We start from the raw sequence: 18,660 nt of genomic DNA on the forward strand, positions 1-18,660 counted from the left end.
TTTCTTTTTATTCTCTGATGGCTGTGGCTAAAGCAAACTATGTTGAATAATAGTAGTGAGAGTGGGCAGCCTTGTCTTGTTCCTGATCTTAGTGGAAATGGTTTCAGTTTTTCACCATTGAGGACGATGTTGGCTGTGGGTTTGTCATATATGGCCTTTATTATGTTGAGGAAAGTTCCCTCTATGCCTACCTTCCAGAGGGTTTTTATCATAAATGGGTGCTGAATTTTTTTGAAAGCTTTCTCTGCATCTATTGAGATGATCATAAGGTTTTTCTCCTTCAATTTGTTGATATGGTGTATCACAATGATTGATTTGCATATATTGAAGAATCCTACTGGAGCATGTTTTGAAGTATTCCTGGCCTTTACTTGCTAGATGCCAGCAGCAAACCCCTCTTTCAGTTCTGACAACCAAAAATGCCTCCAGACATTTCTAAACATCCCCTGGGGGGCAAAATTGCCCCCGTTAAGAACCATTGATCAACTAGTATTATCCTATAACTTTTAAATAGCGTTAGGTGTTTGAGTTTCATTTTGAATATTAATAGTAATTATTAAGGCTTTATTTTTACCTCAGTTTTGAACTTTTCTCTGCCAGTGGATACAAGAGCATTATATAAATATCATAAAGCCTTCAGATGGCATTGTTGAGTTATGAAAACCATAACCAAATAGCTATGTTACATTCCAGGCTATTGAAAGTAAAAGTAAACTCCAGCATGGTCTAGGCACCTGCTCTACAGTTCAGTTTAGTGTACTGGCTTATATGATCCGATCCCAGCAATCCTCTTGTGTGTGCTCCTCCAAAATACCTGCATCAGGTAGGACCCACAGGATCCTCAAGACAAAGGCAAGCAGTTGCCTAACTATGAATGATGCCATAGCTGTGCACAGCAGGTGCAATCCGGGTCCCAGGAAGCAGTGAATTGAACAATACTGCCTCTGTGTCTTCTGACTGCCAAGGAGGTAAAATCCACCTGTATGTTCAAAGCATAGACATCTGTGGCATTGGGGCCAGCCCTACATCAGGATCTGACGTATGCCCAGGTCACCTGAGTCACATGTTTCAACTTCCAGCATGCTCCCTCATCACAGGTCCAACCTGTCTCCTAACCCAGAGGAGCTTCTGGGGCAGCCCCCACTTGAGCTTCCTGTACAAAAACATCCTTTCATTTAAAAGCACTTTCCTGGATCCCACTTGCAGCTGACCTCCCAAACTGATCTGCAGTTATATAGATCCAAGGTACTAAACTGATGGCCCATGAGCCAGGTCAACTGCATGGAACATGTACCTCTTTAGTCAGCAAGGTGTTTTCCTTTTCTTTTTCTTTTCTTTCTTTTCAATTCTTTGCTAACTCCCAACATTTATAAACCCAGAAATTTTATCTCAAAATTCCAGATTTCCAGCTTCTCTTAAAGGACTTGCATGTGATACCACTGGCACTGAAACAGTCAGCTGTAGCTGAGCCATACAACCTGCTTAGACAGGTCAGATCATGTGCTCCCTGGTCCACCCCCGAGCCTGCTCCCCTTATTTATTTGTTACCTGCCTCACCCCAAACAGCATCTGAGTATGTCATCCTCTCATTTGAATCCCAGAGATTCACATGCTGAAATTGTAATTATTTCTGGAAAACAATCAACAAGACGAATGGAAGATGTAATAAAATTTAAAACAATAACTTCAATGCCATTCATGCACTTTTCCTAGACATCATTTTTTCCTAACAGACAAGCATCATGTGCCTCTCATCAAGCACTATTTTTAGGTGCTGTAGTCAAATGTCAGTCACAGTTTGAAGCACTTCACAAGAAATAGTTCATCTAATTCTCATAACAGCCATTGAAGGAGATACCATTATCGTCCTCTTAGGGGAGATACGGAAACTGAGGCACGGATTGGTTAAGAAATGTGTTGCAGGCAGAAGACCTAAAATAGACATTTCTCCAAAGAAGACATACGTATGTCCAAGAGGCACATGAAAAGATGTTCAACGTCACTAAGTATTAGAGAAATGCAGATCAAAACCACAATGAGATGTCACCTCACACCAGTCAAAATGGCCATCACCAAAAAAATCCACAAACAGTAAATGCTGGAGAGGGTGTGGAGAGAAGGGAACCCTCCTACACTGTTGGTGGGAATGTAAATTGATACAGCCACTATGGAGAACAGTATGGAGGTTCCTTAAAAAACTAAAAGCAGAACTACCATATGACCCAGCAATCCCACTACTGGGCATATACCCTGAGAAAACCATAATTCAAAAAGAGTCATGTACCACAATGTTCACTGCAGCTCTATTTACAATAGCCAAGACATGGAACCAACCTAAATGTCCACCAACAGATGAATGGATAAAGAAGATGTGGGACATATATACAATGGGATATTACTCACTCATTAAAAAGAATGAAATAATGCCATTTGCAGCAACATGGATGAACCTAGATATTGTCATACTGAGTGAAGTAAGTCAGACAGAGAAAGAGAAATATTGTATGATATCACTTATAAGTGGAATCTAAAAAGAAATAATACAAATGAACTTACAAAACAGAAACAGACTCACAAAATTAGAAAACTAACTTACAGTTACCGGAGGGGAAGGGTTGGGGGGAGGAATAGTTAGGCAGTTTGGTATTGACATGTACACACTGCTATATTTAAAATAGATAACCAGGGACTTCCCTGGCGGCACAGTGGTTAAGAATCCACCTGCTAATGCAGGGGACGTGGGTTCGAGCCCTGTTCTGGGAAGATCCCACATGCCACGGAGCAACTAAGCCTGCGGGCCACAACTACTGAAGCCTGCGCACCTAGACCCCGTTCTCCGCAACAAGAGAAGCCACCGCAATGAGAAGCCCACGCATTGCAACGAAGAGTAGCCCCCGTTCGCCGCACCTAGAGAAAGCCCACGCACAGCAACGAAGATCCAACGCAGCCAAAAATAAATAAATTTATAAAAAATAAAATAAAATAGATAACCAACAAGGACCTACTATATTGCATAGGGAATTCAGCTCAATATTATGTAACGAAATAATTGGGAAAAAAATTTGAAAAAGAATAATACATGTATACATATAACTGGATCACTTTGCTGTACACCTGAAACTATTACAACGTTGTTAATCAACTATTCTCCAATATAAAATTAAAAGTTAAAAAAAAAAATTGTTCCAACAGGATCCACATGGGAACGACCTGGGTGGTCTGACTTTAGACTCCAAGTCAAGTTTGCTTGACAATTTACTGCCTCTCAAATTGTCAATTCTCACAATAACTCAGAAGCAATGGTTATTACTATCCAGTCTTTACAGAGGAGGGAATTGGAGTTCAGAGAAGTTAAAGAACTCTCCTGAAAATCATTGTCAAAACACTTCAGAGAAGAGACTGTCTACTGTCTACACCAGCTTCCAGAGTCAGCCCCATACAGCATTGCTGGGGTTTCAGTACGGTGAAGCACCCAGGCTGCAGGCCCTTCCCCCTCAGACCCTAACCAAAGGAGGTGTGAGTAGGGGTCTGCTCTGCTCTGCACCAGCCCCCAAGCCCTGCGTGGGATCAGCACAGGCACAGGAAGCTGGTCCAGATTTGCCAAGCTGGGAGCCCACACCACCTAATAAAGGGCAGGACTCATCCACCAGGGTCCACACCAAGTCTGTTGAACTTGCCGTGCCCTGCAGAGCGGTTCCTGTTCCACTGAGGTGAAAAGGAAGCTGCAGAAGTGGGAGCAAAGAGTAGGGGTGGAAACTGGGACAGTTGGAGGAAAATTGAAGTAAAAGTTACAAAGTAACCCACCACCGCTGTACAGAAGGAACGAAACTTAAAGGATTCAGGAAGTATCAACACGTCTTCTTTACCCCAGTCTCAGTTCTCGTTGAATATCGCACATACAGACTTAAATGAGCTCATCTCATATAACACAAGAAATTGTTCCCTTTTAAAAGACACAGTGGAGCAGTGGAGACAGTCCTAGATTTCCCAGCAAACAAGTATTCAACCAAAGCCTAGGAATCATCCTTGATCCCTCCCTTTCTTTCACTTCCCATGTTCTATCCATGTAGGTCCAATCAGCTCTTCTCCAAAACTTATCCCAAACCCATCTTCTCTCCATCTCCACTGTTAAAACCCTTGGCCAAACCCCAGTCACCTCTCACCTGGGTTACTGCCTAGGCTTCCTCACTCTTTCCTTTTCATGCTCCCTTGTCATTTTCACCCCTCCATCTTCCAAACAGAATAGTTACTCCCCATAAAACATAAATCAGATCACATCATTCCAACGTGCAAAACCCTCCGTCATGTTTAGAATAAAGTCAAACTTCCTGTGTCCTAGAACACCCAGTCTCTCCAACTTCACCTCCTACATCCTCTCATTTGCTCACCATGGGGAATCCTGACCTTTGCTCCTCAAACACATCAAGTTCATTTCACTTGGGTACACTTTGCCCACAGCTCGCTTTGCCTCCATTTTTCCGTTGCCATTGCCTCATTTCCTTCAAGTTTCTCTTCTGATGTCTCACCCTTAGAGATTGCTTTCTTGACCACCATTTCTAAAATAGCCTTCATTCATTGTCTCCCCACCCATCCCAGCTGTCTCTGTCTCCTCATGGTACCTAGCTTTGCTGTTGATGTTGTTGTTGTTTAGTACTTAGCACTGTCCAAAATTATCTAATATATGTATTTGTTTCCCTGTTTCTTTTTGGTCTCTTTTCACTAAAATATAATCTCTGAGCCCATAGACCTGGTTTGTCTTGTTTGGGGCTGTGTCTTCAGAACAAAGAACCATGCCTGGCACACAGGAGTCGCTCAATAAATATTTGTTGAATGAAAGAACAAAGTTATAAACTCACCTTCATATTTCTAGCTTTGGAGAAATACAAAGAGAGTAAGAAGACAAAGAGAAATTAGAAAAAGGAAAGGGAACATAGTCATATTTTCAAATGCCTACAAGGGGCCGAGCACAGTGCCTCAAATGTACTGAGTCCCCAACAAATGGTAGCTGTGTTTGTTGATCTGATATTGATTTCCACACTCAATTGAACTTCAGGCTTTCATGGATCCTATGAGGCAGACGTTAGTGTCCCCATTTTACAGAAAGGGAAGCTGAGGCTGAGAGGTGTTAAGTAACACGGGCGAGTCAAAACAGCTGGAAAGTGCCAGAGATCATTTCCCTCCCACCACTCTATGACTTTGACCGCTGTCTCTGAGACTTACTGCTATGACCTTATGTCCTTACACTTTCTCCTTTAAAAAATGGGCTGAAAAGAACTTGCCTCCTAAATCCTAAGTCCTGAATATGGCCAAGGCAAGAAGATAATACTCAAAAATTGTTTCAACGTCTTGGAAGAAGTGCAGCACCCTTTGACGGCAAAGGGCCTCCTGATTATCTGTAATGCCAGAACAAATTGGGTCCACGTTGATAAAGTGAGGGCAACAATCGAAAGTCTGATGTATCCATTCCTGCTCCTATCCACCCAGCTTAGCCTCTGTGTCTGTGGTCTCTAGTAAGGATATACTAGGATCCGAGTTTTCCCCATCAATTATGATGTCTTACCTTGCAAAAGGAACGTAATGTGGTCAGACAGAATGATTATAAACCTATTCATAAACTGACTTTTCCCGTTTGAAGAACCTTTATCAATATCAGTTTCCTAAGGATTTTATGCTCAATTTTTTAAAAATAAAAATAGTATGCTGGGAATGGAAAATGGTACAGCCACCCTGGAAAACAGTTGCACACTTTCTTTAAAAAATGAAATATATACTTCATGTATGACTCAGCAATTGCATTTATCCCAGAGAAGTGAAAATATATGTGCACACAAACCGGTACACAATTGTTCATAGCAACTGTAACAGAAATAGTCAGCAGACTGTGGTACATTCATGCCAGGGAATAGTGCTTAGTAATATAAAGGAATGAACTGCTGATCCACACAACTTGGATGGATCTCAAGGGTATTATGTTGAACGCAGAAAGCCAATCTCAAAAGGTCACAGACTATAAGATTCCACTTATATAACTACCTCAAAAATGACAAAATTATAGAAATGGAAAACAGATCAGGGTTACAAGGGTTTCATTTATGGTAGGGGAGGGTCAAGTAGCAAGAGGAAAATCTCTGGGGTTTTGGAATAGTTCTGTATCTGGATTGAGGTGGCGGTTACACAAATCTACATGTCTTCAAATCACATGGAACTATGCACACACATTGTACCAATGTCTGTTTCCTAGAGGGTATTTCTCACTTGATGCCATAGTGCTTTGTGCACATACAGAAAACACGTCTCTCCAAAATCAGACATTCTAATAGAAACAATTGAGATAAACAATGTTCTTAGGATAGTCCCAAGAAACTCTTTTGAGTTCCAAGTCAATCCAAATGACAGTTTTGTATAGATAGATGTAAAGATAACCAAGTTTTGAGGATCCTTCTGATAGTTTGAAACCTCAGGAGCTTCCCTGGTGAAATCTGAAACTGGACCCCGGAAAGGGAGAGCAAGGAGAGACAAAAGAAAGAGGCCCAGTACTTCAGGCTGGTAGGTGGCAGTGAAATAAGCAAGGAACTTGTACACAAGGCTTGTCTTGGGTGGCTGCAAGATGAGTAGATCTCCTCACCTGCCCACCAGGATCTTGAGTTTATATAGATACCTTACCTGGGCTCAGTCACGTATTCAGTCCAGATGGTCCCAGCACCTTATTCTCTCAAGGCTGTGACCTTGAAAATGGCTCCTCCTGCAGGAACAGTGGGCAAAATGTACACTCCAAGGACAAAGGAGGAGGTGAAGAACTTCTACATGCCCGGGTCCAACTTGCAGTTCAAGCAGTGGTCACATCCTCTCAACTTCTTCCAAAACCTTCAATACTGGTTTCAACCGTTCTGGAAGTAATGATTGAAAATACACTTGTTCTAGGATGGTGTTTTCCTCTGTATTTTCCCTTCTTAAACGAAATAAGTTCAGCCTCAATGTCTGTTTGCTTCTGTGGTTTCTTCTGCCATGGCAAGGGGCCCAGCAGGTAATATAAATGTATGAGTCACATAAGACATAGTGAGACTTACAGTGAACAAAAGAGCATGCCTCACCTCAAGTCATTCAAATCCAAATATTATAAAAAGAAAGAAAAACCACACCCATTGCGCCAGCCCAACAAATTTGCAACCTCTGGTTAGACCATCAGGGCCCAGAGCAACAGTTACGGCTGCCCTCAGTAAACAATCCTCCAGGTGTACAGTCACTGCAGTGGAGGCCAGGCTTGTTTGTTTCCTTCTGAATCAGGATGAGGAGGCAGCCATAATGAGGAAGTGCTGAATTTGTTGCCACGAAATACTGAGGGTGCCTCCCAAAGACACCCACCTGTTGAAACTGTTTACTTTATAAAGAGATCAGTCAAGCTATCACTGATGCAATGAATTAGGCTACAACTCTAAAAACCAGCAGTAGTAGGTTGGGCACATTAGGGTGCAAAAGGCTGCTACAAAGCATTCATGAATATTCTGTTCCCTCCCACTCATGGTAATCCAAAGCCAGTTATTTGTAACATTTATATTGTTCTGGATAAATGGTGTGGAAAGTAGAAAAAAACTCGAATCAACAGGGAGTAGTTCCTAAAAACTGGTGCCAATTGCTTTCTGTCAAGTTTCTGCAGAGCACTGTCGTTCTAAGTCCCAATAATCCCAAAATCTGTTAGACATACCTGCAAATACCCATCCCACGAGCCCATTCCCCCGCCTTCAAGCAAAATCATTCTAAATCTGCAAATGCAGGCTGGAAATCTGGAAGCTGCCACTGTGTGAAATTCAGAAGCTCATTTGATTCAGGATCCAAATTGTTCATGAAAAAAATAAATGTAGACTTCAGTTTTAGTCAGAAACTGGCTGAGGTACAATGCAGGGCCCAAGCATTTAAAGCCTAGTTATTCAGAAGCCGGTTAGGGCCTAAACCCATTCAGTTTTAGTCAGAAACTGGGTAAGGTAGAATCCAGGGCCTAAGCATTTTAAAGCCTAGTTATTCAGAAGAGGGGGGGCTTCCGGGAAGATGGCGGAAGAGTAAGACGCGGAGATCACCTTCCGCCCCACAGATACACCAGAAATACATCTACACGTGGAACAACTCCTACAGAACACCTACTGAAGGCTGGCATCAGACCTCAGACCTCCCAAAAGGCAAGAAACCCCCCACGTACCTGGGTAGGGCAAAAGGAAAAACAGAGAAGAAAGGATAGGGACGGTACCTGCACCAGTGGGAGGGAGCTGTGAAGGAGGAAAGGTTTTCGCACACTAGGAAGCCCCTTCGCGGGCGGAGACTGCGGGTGGCGGAGGGGGAAGCTTCGGAGCCGCGGAGGAGAGCACAGCAACAGGGGTGCGGAGGGCAAAGCGGAGAGATTCCCGCACAGAGGATCGGTGCCGACCGGCACTCACCAGCCGAAAGGCTTGTCTGCTCACCCGCGGGGGCGGGCGGGGCTGGGAGCTGAGGCTCGGGCTTCGGTCGGAGCGCCGGGAGAGGACTGGGGTTGGCGGGTGAACACAGCCTGAAGGGGGTTAGTGCGCCACGGCTAGCCGGAAGGGAGTCCGGGAAAAGTCTGGACCTGCCGAAGAGGCAAGAGACTTTTTCTTCCCTCTTTGTTTCCTGGTGCGCGAGGGGAGGGGATTCAGAGCGCTGCTTAAAGGAGCTCCAGACACGGGCGCGAGCCGCGGCTAAAAGCGCAGACCCCAGAGACGGGCATGAGACGCTAAGGCTGCTGCTGCCGCCACCAAGAAGCCTGTGTGTGAGCACACGTCACTCTCCACACCCCCCTTCCGGGGAGCCTGTTCAGCTCACCACTGCCAGGGTCCCGGGATCCAGGGACAACTTCCCCGGGAGAACGCACGGCGCACCTCACGCTGGTGCATCGTTACGCCGGCCTCTGCCGCCGCAGGCCCGCCCTGCACTCCGAGCCCCTCCCCCCGCCCCCGGCCTGAGTGAGACAGAGCCCCCGAATCAGCGGCTCCTTCAACCCCGTCATGTCTGAGCGAAGAACAGACGCCCTCCGGCGACCTACACGTAGAGGCGGGGCCAAATCCAAAGCTGAGTCCCGGGAGCTGTGAGAACAAAGAAGAGAAAGGGAAATCTCTTCCAGCAGCCTCAGGGGCAGCGGATTAAAGCTCCACAATCAACTTGATGTACCCTGCATCTGTGGAATACATGAATAGACAACGAATCATCCCAAATTGAGTAGGACTTTGAGAGCAAGATCTATGATTTTTTCCACTTTTCCTCTTTTTGTGAGTGTGTATGTGTATGCTTCTGTGTGAAATTATGTCTGTATAGCTTTGCTTCCACCATTTGTCTTAGGGTTCTATCCGTATGTTTTTTTTTCTTAATAATTATTTCTTTATTTTAATAACTTTATTACATTTTATCTTACTTTATTTTATTTTACTTTATCTTCTTTCTTTTTTTCCTTCCTTCCCTCCTTCCTTCCTCCCTCCCTCCCTCCTTTCTTTCATTCATTCTTTCTACTTCTACTAATTCTTTCTTTCTACTTTTTCTGCCTTTTATTCTGAGCCGTGTGGATGAAAGGCTCTTGGTGCTGCAGTCAGGAGTCAGTGCTGTGCCTCTGAGGTGGGAGAGCCAACTTCAGGACACTGGTCCACAAGAGACCTCCCAGCTTCACGTAATATCAAATGGCGAAAATCTCCCAGAGATCTCCATCTCAACACCAGCACCCAGCTTCATTTAACGACCAGTAGGCTACAGTGCTGGACATTCTATGCCAAACAACTAGCAAGACAGGAACACAACCCCACCCATTAGCAGAGAGGCTGCCTAAAATCATAATAAGTCCACAGACACCCCAAAACACACCACCAGACGTGGACCTGCCCACCAGAAAGACAAGATCCAGCTTCATCCACCAGAACACAGGCACTAGTCCCCTCCATCAGGAAGCCTACACAACCCACTGAACCAACCTTAGCCACTGGAGACAGACACCAAAAACAACGGGAACTACGAACGTGCAGCCTGCAAAAAGGAGATCCCAAACACAGTAAGATAAGCAAAATGAGAAGACAAAAAAACACACAGCAGATGAAGGAGCAAGATAAAAACCCACCAGACCTAACAAATGAAGAGGAAATAGGCAGTCTACCTGAAAAAGAATTCAGAATAATGACAGTAAAGATGATCCAAAATCTTGGAAATAAAATGGACAAAATGTAAGAAATACTTAACAAGGACCTAGAAGAACTAAAGATGAAACAAACAATGATGAACAACACAATAAATGAAATTAAAAATACTCTAGATGGGATCAATAGCAGAATAACTGAGGCAGAAGAACGGATAAGTGACCTGGAAGATAAAATAGTGGAAATAACTACTGCAGAGCAGAATAAAGAAAAAAAAATGAAAGGAACTGAGGACAGTCTCAGAGACCTCTGGGACAACATTAAACGCACCAACATTCGAATTATAGGGGTTCCAGAAGAAGAAGAGAAAAAGAAAGGGACTGAGAAAATATTTGAAGAGATTATAGTTGAAAACTTCCCTAATATGGGAAAGGAAATAGTTAATCAAGTCCAGGAAGCACAGAGAGTCCCATACAGGATAAATCCAAGGAGAAATACACCAAGACACATATTAATCAAACTGTCAAAAATTAAATACAAAGAAAACATATTAAAAGCAGCAAGGGAAAAACAACAAATAACACACAAGGGAATCCCCATAAGGTTAACAGCTGATCTTTCAGCAGAAACTCTGCAAGCCAGAAGGGATTGGCAGGACATATTTAAAGTGATGAAGAAGAAAAACCTGCAACCAAGATTACTCTACCCAGCAAGGATCTCATTCGGATTTGATGGAGAAATTAAAACTTTTACAGACAAGCAAAAGCTGAGAGAGTTCAGCACCACCAAACCAGCTTTACAACAACTGCTAAAGGAACTTCTCTAGGCAAGAAACACAAGAGAAGGAAAAGACCTACAATAACGAACACAAAACAATTAAGAAAATGGGAATAGGAACATACATATCGATAATTACCTTAAATGTAGATGGACTAAATGCTCCCACCAAAAGACACAGATTGGCTGAATGGATACAAAAACAAGACCCACATATTTGCTGTCTACAAGAGACCCACTTCAGACCTAGAGACACATACAGACTGAAAGTAGGGGGATGAAAAAAGATATTTCATGCAAATGGAAACCAAAAGAAAGCTGGAGTAGCAATTCTCATATCAGACAAAACAGACTTTAAAATAAAGACTGTTACAAGAGACAAAGAAGTACACTACATAATGATCGAGGGATTGATCCAAGAAGAAGATATAACAATTGTAAATATTTATGCAGCCAACATAGGAGCACCTCAATACATAAGGCAAATACTAACAGCCATAAAAGGGGAAATCGACAGTAACACATTCACAGTAGGGGACTTTAACACCCCACTTTCACCAATGGACAGATCATCCAAAATGAAAATAAATAAGGAAACACAAGCTTTAAATGATACATTAAACAAGATGGACTTAATTGCTATTTATAGGACATTCCATCCAAAAACAACAGAATACACATTTTTCTCAAGTGCTCATGGAACATTCTCCAGGATAGATCATATCTAGGGTCACAAATCAAGCCTTGGTAAATTTAAGAAAATTGAAATTGTTTCAAGTATTTTTTCCGACCACAACGCTATGAGACTAGATATCAATTACAGGAAAAGATCTGTAAAAAATACAAACACATGAAAGCTAACCAATACACTACTTAATAACGAAGTGATCACTGAAGAAATCAAAGAGGAAATTAAAAAATACCTAGAAACAATTGACAATGGAGACACGACGACCCAAAACCTATGGGATGCAGCAAAAGCAGCTCTAAGAGGGAAGTTTATAGCAATACAATCCTACCTTAAGAAACAGGAGACATCTCAAATAAACAACCTAACCTTGCACCTAAAGCAATTAGAGAAAGGAGAACAAAAAAACCCCAAAGTTAGCAGAAGGAAAGAAATCATAAAAATCAGATCAGAAATAAATGAAAAAGAAATGAAGGAAATGATAGCAAAGATCAATAAAACTAAAAGCTGGTTCTTTGAGAAGATAAAAAAATTAATAAATCATTAGCCAGACTCATCAAGAAAAAAAGGGAGAAGACTCAAATCAATAGAATTAGAAATGAAAAGGAGAAGTAACAATGGACACTGCAGAAATACAAAAGATCATGAGAGATTACTACAAGCAACTCTATGCCAATAAAATGGACAACCTGGAAGAAATGGACAAATTCTTAGAAATGCACAACCTGCCAAGACTGAATCAGGAAGAAATAGAAAATATGAACAGACCAATCACAAGCACTGAAATTGAAACTGTGATTAAAAGTCTTCCAACAAACAAAAGCCCAGGACCACATGGCTTCACAGGCAAATTCTATCAAACATTTAGAGAAGAACTAACACCTATCCTTCTCAAACTCTTCCAAAATATAGCAGAGGGAGGAGCACTCCCAAACTCATTCTACGAGGCCACCATCACCTTGATACCAAAACCAGACAAGGATGTCACAAAGAAAGAAAACTACAGGCCAATATCACTGATGAACATAGATGCAAAAATCCTCGACAAAATACTAGCAAACAGAATCCAACAGCACATTAAAAGGATCATACACCATGATCAAGTGGGGTTTATTCCAGGAATGCAAGGATTCTTCAATATACGCAAAACAATCAATGTGATAAACATATTAACAAATTGAAAGAGAAAAAACATATGATCATCTCAATAGATGCAGAGAAAGTTTTCGACAGAATTCAACACCCATTTATGATAAAAACCCTGCAGAAAGTAGGCATAGAGGGAACCTACCTCAACATAATAAAGGCCATATATGACAAACCCACAGCCAACATCATCCTCAGTGGTGAAAAACTGAAAGCATTTCCACTGAGATCAGGAACAAGACAAGGTTGCCCACACTCACCACTCTTATTCAACATAGTTTTGGAAGTTTTAGCCACAGCAGTCAGAGAAGAAAGGGAAATAAAAGGAATCCAAATCAGAAAAGAAGAAGTAAAGCTGTCACTGTTTGCAGATGACATGATACTATACATAGAGAATCCTAAAGATGCTACCAGAAAACTACTAGAGCTAACCAATGAATTTGGTAAAGTAGCAGGATACAAAATTAATGCACAGAAATCTTTTGCGTTCCTATACACTAATGATGAAAAATCTGAAAGTGAAATCAAGAAAACACTCCCATTTACCATTGCAAGAAAAAGAATAAAATATCTAGGAATAAACCTACCTAAGGAGACAAAAGACCTGTATGCAGAAAATTATAAGACACTGATGAAAGAAATTAAAGATGATACAAATAGATGGAGAGATATACCATGTTCTTTGATTGGAAGAATCAACATTGTGACAATGACTCTACTACCCAAAGCAATCTACAGATTCAATGCAATCCCTATCAAACTACCACTGATATTTTTCACAGAACTAGAACAAAAAATTTCACAATTTGTATGGAAACACAAAAGACCCCGAATAGCCAAAGCAATCGTGGGAATGAAAAATGGAGCTGGAGGATTCAGGTTTCCTGACTTCAGACTATACTACAAAGCTACAGTCATCAAGACAGTACGTTACTGGCACAAAAACAGAAATATAGATCAATGGAACAGGATAGAAAGCCCAGAAATAAACCCACGCACATATGGTCACCTTATCTTTGATAAAAGAAGCAGGAATATACAGTGGAGAAAGGACAGCCTCTTTCATAAGTGGTACTGGGAAAACTGGACAGCTACATGTAAAAGTATGAGATTAGATCACTCCCTAACACCATACACTAAAATAAGCTCAAAATGGATTAAAGACCTAAATGTAAGGCCAGAAACTATCAAACTCTTAGAGGAAGACATAGGCAGAACACTCTATGACATAAATCTCAGCAAGATCCTTTCTGACCCACCTCCCAGAGAAATGGAAATAAAAACAAAAATAAACAAATGGGACCTAATGAAACTTCAAAGCTTTTGCACAGCAAAGGAAACCATAAACAAGACCAAAAGACAACCCTCTGAATGGGAGAGAATATTTGAAAATGAGGCAACTGACAAAGGATTAATCTCCAAAATTTATAGGCAGCACATGCAGCTCAATAACAAAAAAACAAATAACCCAATCAAAAAATGGGCAGCAGACCTAAATAGACATTTCTCCAAAGAAGATATAGAGACTGCCAATAAACACATGAAAGAATGCTCAACTTCATTAATCATTAGAGAAATGCAAATCAAAACTACACTGAGATATCATCTCATACCAGTCAGAATGGCCATCATCAAAAATCTAGAAACAGTAAATGCTGGAGAGGGTGCGGAGAAAAGCGAGTCCTCTTGCACTATTGGTGGGAATGTAAATTGATACAGCCACTGTGGAGAACAGTATGGAGGTTCCTTTAAAAACTACAAATAGAACTACCATATGACCCAGCAATCCCACTACTGGACATATACCCTGAGAAAACCATAATTCAAAAAGAGTCATGTACCAAAATGTTCATTGCAGCTCTATTTACAATAGCCAGGACATGGAAGCAACCTAAGTGTCCATCAACAGATGAATGGATAAAGAAGATGTGGCACATATATACAATGGAATATTACTCAGCCATAAAAAGAAGTGAAATTGAGCTATTTGTAATGAGGTGGATAGACCTAGAGTCTGTCATACAGAGTGAAGTAAGTCAGAAATAGAAAGACAAATACCGTATGCTAACACATATATATGAAATTTAAGAAAAAAAAATGTCATGAAGAACCTAGGGGTAAGACAGGAATAAAGACACAGACCTACTAGAGAATGGACTTGAGGATATGGGGAGGGGGAAGGGTAAGCTGTGACAAAGCGAGAGAGTGGCATGGACATATATACACTACCAAACGTAAGGTAGATAGCTAGTGGGAAGCAGCCACATAGCACAGGGAGATCAGCTCGGTGCTTTGTGACCGCCTGGAGGGGTGGGATAGGGAGGGTGGGAGGGAGGGAGATGTAAGAGGGAAGAGATATGGGAACATAAGTATATGTATAACTGATTCACTTTGTTATAAAGCAGAACCTAACACACCATTGTAAAGCAATTATACTCCAATAAAGATGTAAAAAAATAAAAATAAAATATATGTAGCACTGATGCCTGTTTACTGCTAAATGTTATTCAAATGGTTGACATCTGGTCTGTTATCAAATCCTATGTAATTTGAGTCCTGATTATGTTATTGTATCTTCCTCTGTCCCCTTTGGATAGGATGCTCTTGCAAATGCCTTCATTTTTAATTTCAGGAAATCAGGGATTATTTGGACTTTTTTAACTACCGGACAAATATAGATCAGATTTGCCACTTTTCTGGGTACTCCTTTATTAATTTATTTATTCAGTGGTGTTTATTGAACAGTTTCGATGTACTAACCACCATGATAATTGCCAGAAATAAACGAATGAGTAAAATATGGTACTTATACTCAGCAAAATCTTGCAGAAAGAAATAGAGTAGGTGGACGTTGACAATTATCTATCTAGCATGCTTTTCCCTCTTAGACCTTCCAAATAGAACCCTGGCTGAAGGGTAAATCCATTTCTCTCATTTCTCTCTAAAACTCTTGCCAATGAGTTATGGGAAGGCGTGTGCTGGGGGCTTCCCCCATGCTCTTCAGAAGGAAATTTTGGAAGCTTTTTTTGTCTTCCTCTGATGTTATTGTTCATCGGTTATGTGTCTGGAACTGCTGCACCCAATTCAGTAACAGCCTGAGGATGGAGCTGATCCATGGAGAGGTGCAGAGCTTAGACAGTCACTCAGGGAAGTGGAAGCCCGTAGATAGATTAAGATAATTTAAAATGTGTCCTATGTCTGGGCTTCCACTTATGGGAACCAATGAATTTCTTTGTCATTTAAGCCAATTTGAGTTGGGTTTCCTTATACTTGCAAACAAAATTGTTTGATATGTTTTTACCAAGATCACTTCCCATGAGGAGATTCATAGTTTACACCATTCTTTTCTCAACAATGATAGCGACATGTAATGTTATGAACTATCGTGGCATGTGCTTCTTCTAACTGTGCTTCTGCTTCTCAGTTAAGACACTTGAGGTTACTGGACACTTTCTCCTCTCTCTTTGCCCTTGTATTTACAGTGTTCCTTCACTTATTCCCAGCTAATTTAACCTAAACTACAACATGAGAAATGCAATGTAGGCAGAGAAAAGTTTCTCAAACTACAATTGCTTTTGTAGGTATATTTTTTGTTATAAAAATAATTTTCAGGAAAATATATTTAAAATTAGAGCTCAGTTGCATTCACCTGACATGTCTTAAGGATCATTTGGCTGAAATAAGGCCAGAGATGCAGACAGAGTAGACAGTCTCTCAAGAGTTGTTCCAGCCCTGGGAGCCTGTGAATCATGGCTCTATGTGTAGCAAAAATAGCAGAAAGTTTAGCTGAACTCTACTCATTGCTATCCTCAGTAGAAAAGGGCTGAAAGTGAAAAAAAATGGACATTTAGGGTGGTTCCATTGAGGGATGGGAATCCATCACCTATATGGCTAAATCTAACTCTGAGTATGTGCTAGACTTGAACTAGCTGTGGCTTTGGCTTTTTACCCATCAGTATTTATATCTCAACTATAAAGGATGTCATTCTGTTCATAGACCTCATAAATTCAAAATTTGGGGGATGGGGGTGTAACAGGGAGAATATTCTGGAACTAACTTTAGAAAGATTATGTTTGATTCCTGTCCCACACAGGGATTTATTGGGGATAATAGTATAGGATTCCATCCTACCCACCGTCTCTAACCTTGCTTTGCCTTGCAGCCAAATAAGTTCCTACACTGAAGAAAAAAATAGAAGCCCTGGGCTTCTCAATACCACACCTACCAACCATTTGGAATAGTGACTGCAATTGATCTTTTATTTAATGACCAAATTCTATCATGTAACATTAGGAGAGTTGAACCAGTGTATAAAAGGGAGCAACAAAGTGTCAACATTTTTAAAACTTTAAAAATTTTTTCTGAAGTGTTTAATTAAAATGCATTAAGGGTAAAATCCTGTAATGTTTAAGATTTTCATTTGAGATGAAAATACTTCAATATCAACTTTAATGCAGGTAAAAATATTAAGATTTTACTCATTTTTTGTAGTCTATGTTGCTAAATAAAGCAAATGATGACAATTCTAATTAGAATATTATTTGTTTCTTTTTCTCTATTTATTTCTAAATCCAAAAAGAGCTTGCCATTTTCAAAGTACCATGGCTGTTTCCTCTAGCTACTGCTAGATGGTTTACTGAGTATTTCAAAGTGTGCTTTTGAGGCTCCCATAGGGTTTACAGGTGAAACATACAGAAAAATATTCAACATTTCTCATGATAATCATGCCACTTTGTATTTCTATGATAATTTTTGTTTGTTTTTAATACTTGTTAGCGTGCCTTATCACATTTCATTTTTCACTTGTCTGTGAGGTAGGTTTCATTATCCCAATTAAAATATATGAAAAATGAATACACAAAGAGCACAAAAACTCAGAAATAGTAAATTAAAAAGTGGAATTTGAACTCAAGTTTTCTGACTGCCAGTTTAGTGCCTTTAAAAATAATGTTCCTGTAACACTGGCCATCCTGAGGAACATCAGTGACAAAGGGCCCTCTACGAGGGATTCCCCTGACAAATATCAAAGTGACATTCTATTATTGATTAACTTAGGTTATCATTATTTTAGACTATGATGAAACTATTATTTCAATTTTAACACAATAATCACAAATAGTTTAAGGGCAACACCCACATGACTTCTCCCTGCCCTGCATTCCTTAGCCTAGTGTAATAGGGTTGGAAGTAACTCAGCAGTCAATAGAGGGCAGTAGCTTGGAGCAAGTTCCATCATCCCCAGAGGTTCTTCAACATCAACAGAGGTCACAGGGAAGCATCTTTCTCTGACTTCCTCACCTCTAACAGGGTCAAAAGAGAGCCTCAGATATTCTACTTTGCCCAGCCCCTAACATTCAAAGCCTAACCACCCCTGCCTTGAATGCCCCAGGATAAATCTCATTATGCCCCATATATACACGTCAATCACCCTAGTAAGGCCAATTCTCAGATCGTCTGGAATCTTCCCCACTCTAACTCCCACAAAGATCTGCATGGCCCCTGTTGAGTCCCAGCTTCAACCCCCCAGATCTCGTGGAACCCTTCCCACACGGCCCTCTTCAGATCCCAGTCCATCCTTTGTAATACCTATAACCACAAACTGTCTCTAAATGTTCCCTTCTTTTTCTTGCTCCAACTATAACCTGTCTCTCCCCTGAGGATACCATTTCCCCTGCGGCCTCTCAGCTGATCGACCTCTTTTCTCCCACAGTCCTTGTACTACCTGGAGGTCGAATAGGCATCTCAAGGCTAAGATGCACAAAACAACTCCTGATCTTCCTCCACAAAACTCCACTACAGACTTCCCTATCGGATTGATGGCATCTCCACCCTTCCAGTTATTCTGGTCAAAAGCCTTGGAGACATCCTTGATTCCCTTTTCTGCCACACTCCACATTCAATGTGTAGGAAAATCTGTTGGCTCTACTTTC

At 41.1% G+C, this 18,660-nt stretch overlaps 1 long non-coding RNA gene across 1 annotated transcript in view; it reads right to left on the reverse strand.

Annotated features, from left to right (window-relative positions):
- Positions 1 to 8,231, reverse strand: part of LOC111171882 (uncharacterized) — a 46,989-nt gene extending 38,758 nt beyond the window's left edge. Inside the window, exon 1 of the long non-coding RNA XR_002643773.3 lies at positions 6,664 to 8,231. This is a non-coding gene — a long non-coding RNA (uncharacterized LOC111171882). The remainder of the gene's footprint in view (positions 1 to 6,663) is intronic.
- Between the last annotated feature and the right edge of the window lie 10,429 nt (positions 8,232 to 18,660).

This window comes from Delphinapterus leucas, chromosome 8 (genome assembly GCF_059928025.1).
Source record: "Delphinapterus leucas isolate spDelLeu-1000000601 "Yukka" chromosome 8, BTC_Dleu_Yukka2, whole genome shotgun sequence".
Taxonomy (NCBI): domain Eukaryota; kingdom Metazoa; phylum Chordata; class Mammalia; order Artiodactyla; family Monodontidae; genus Delphinapterus; species Delphinapterus leucas.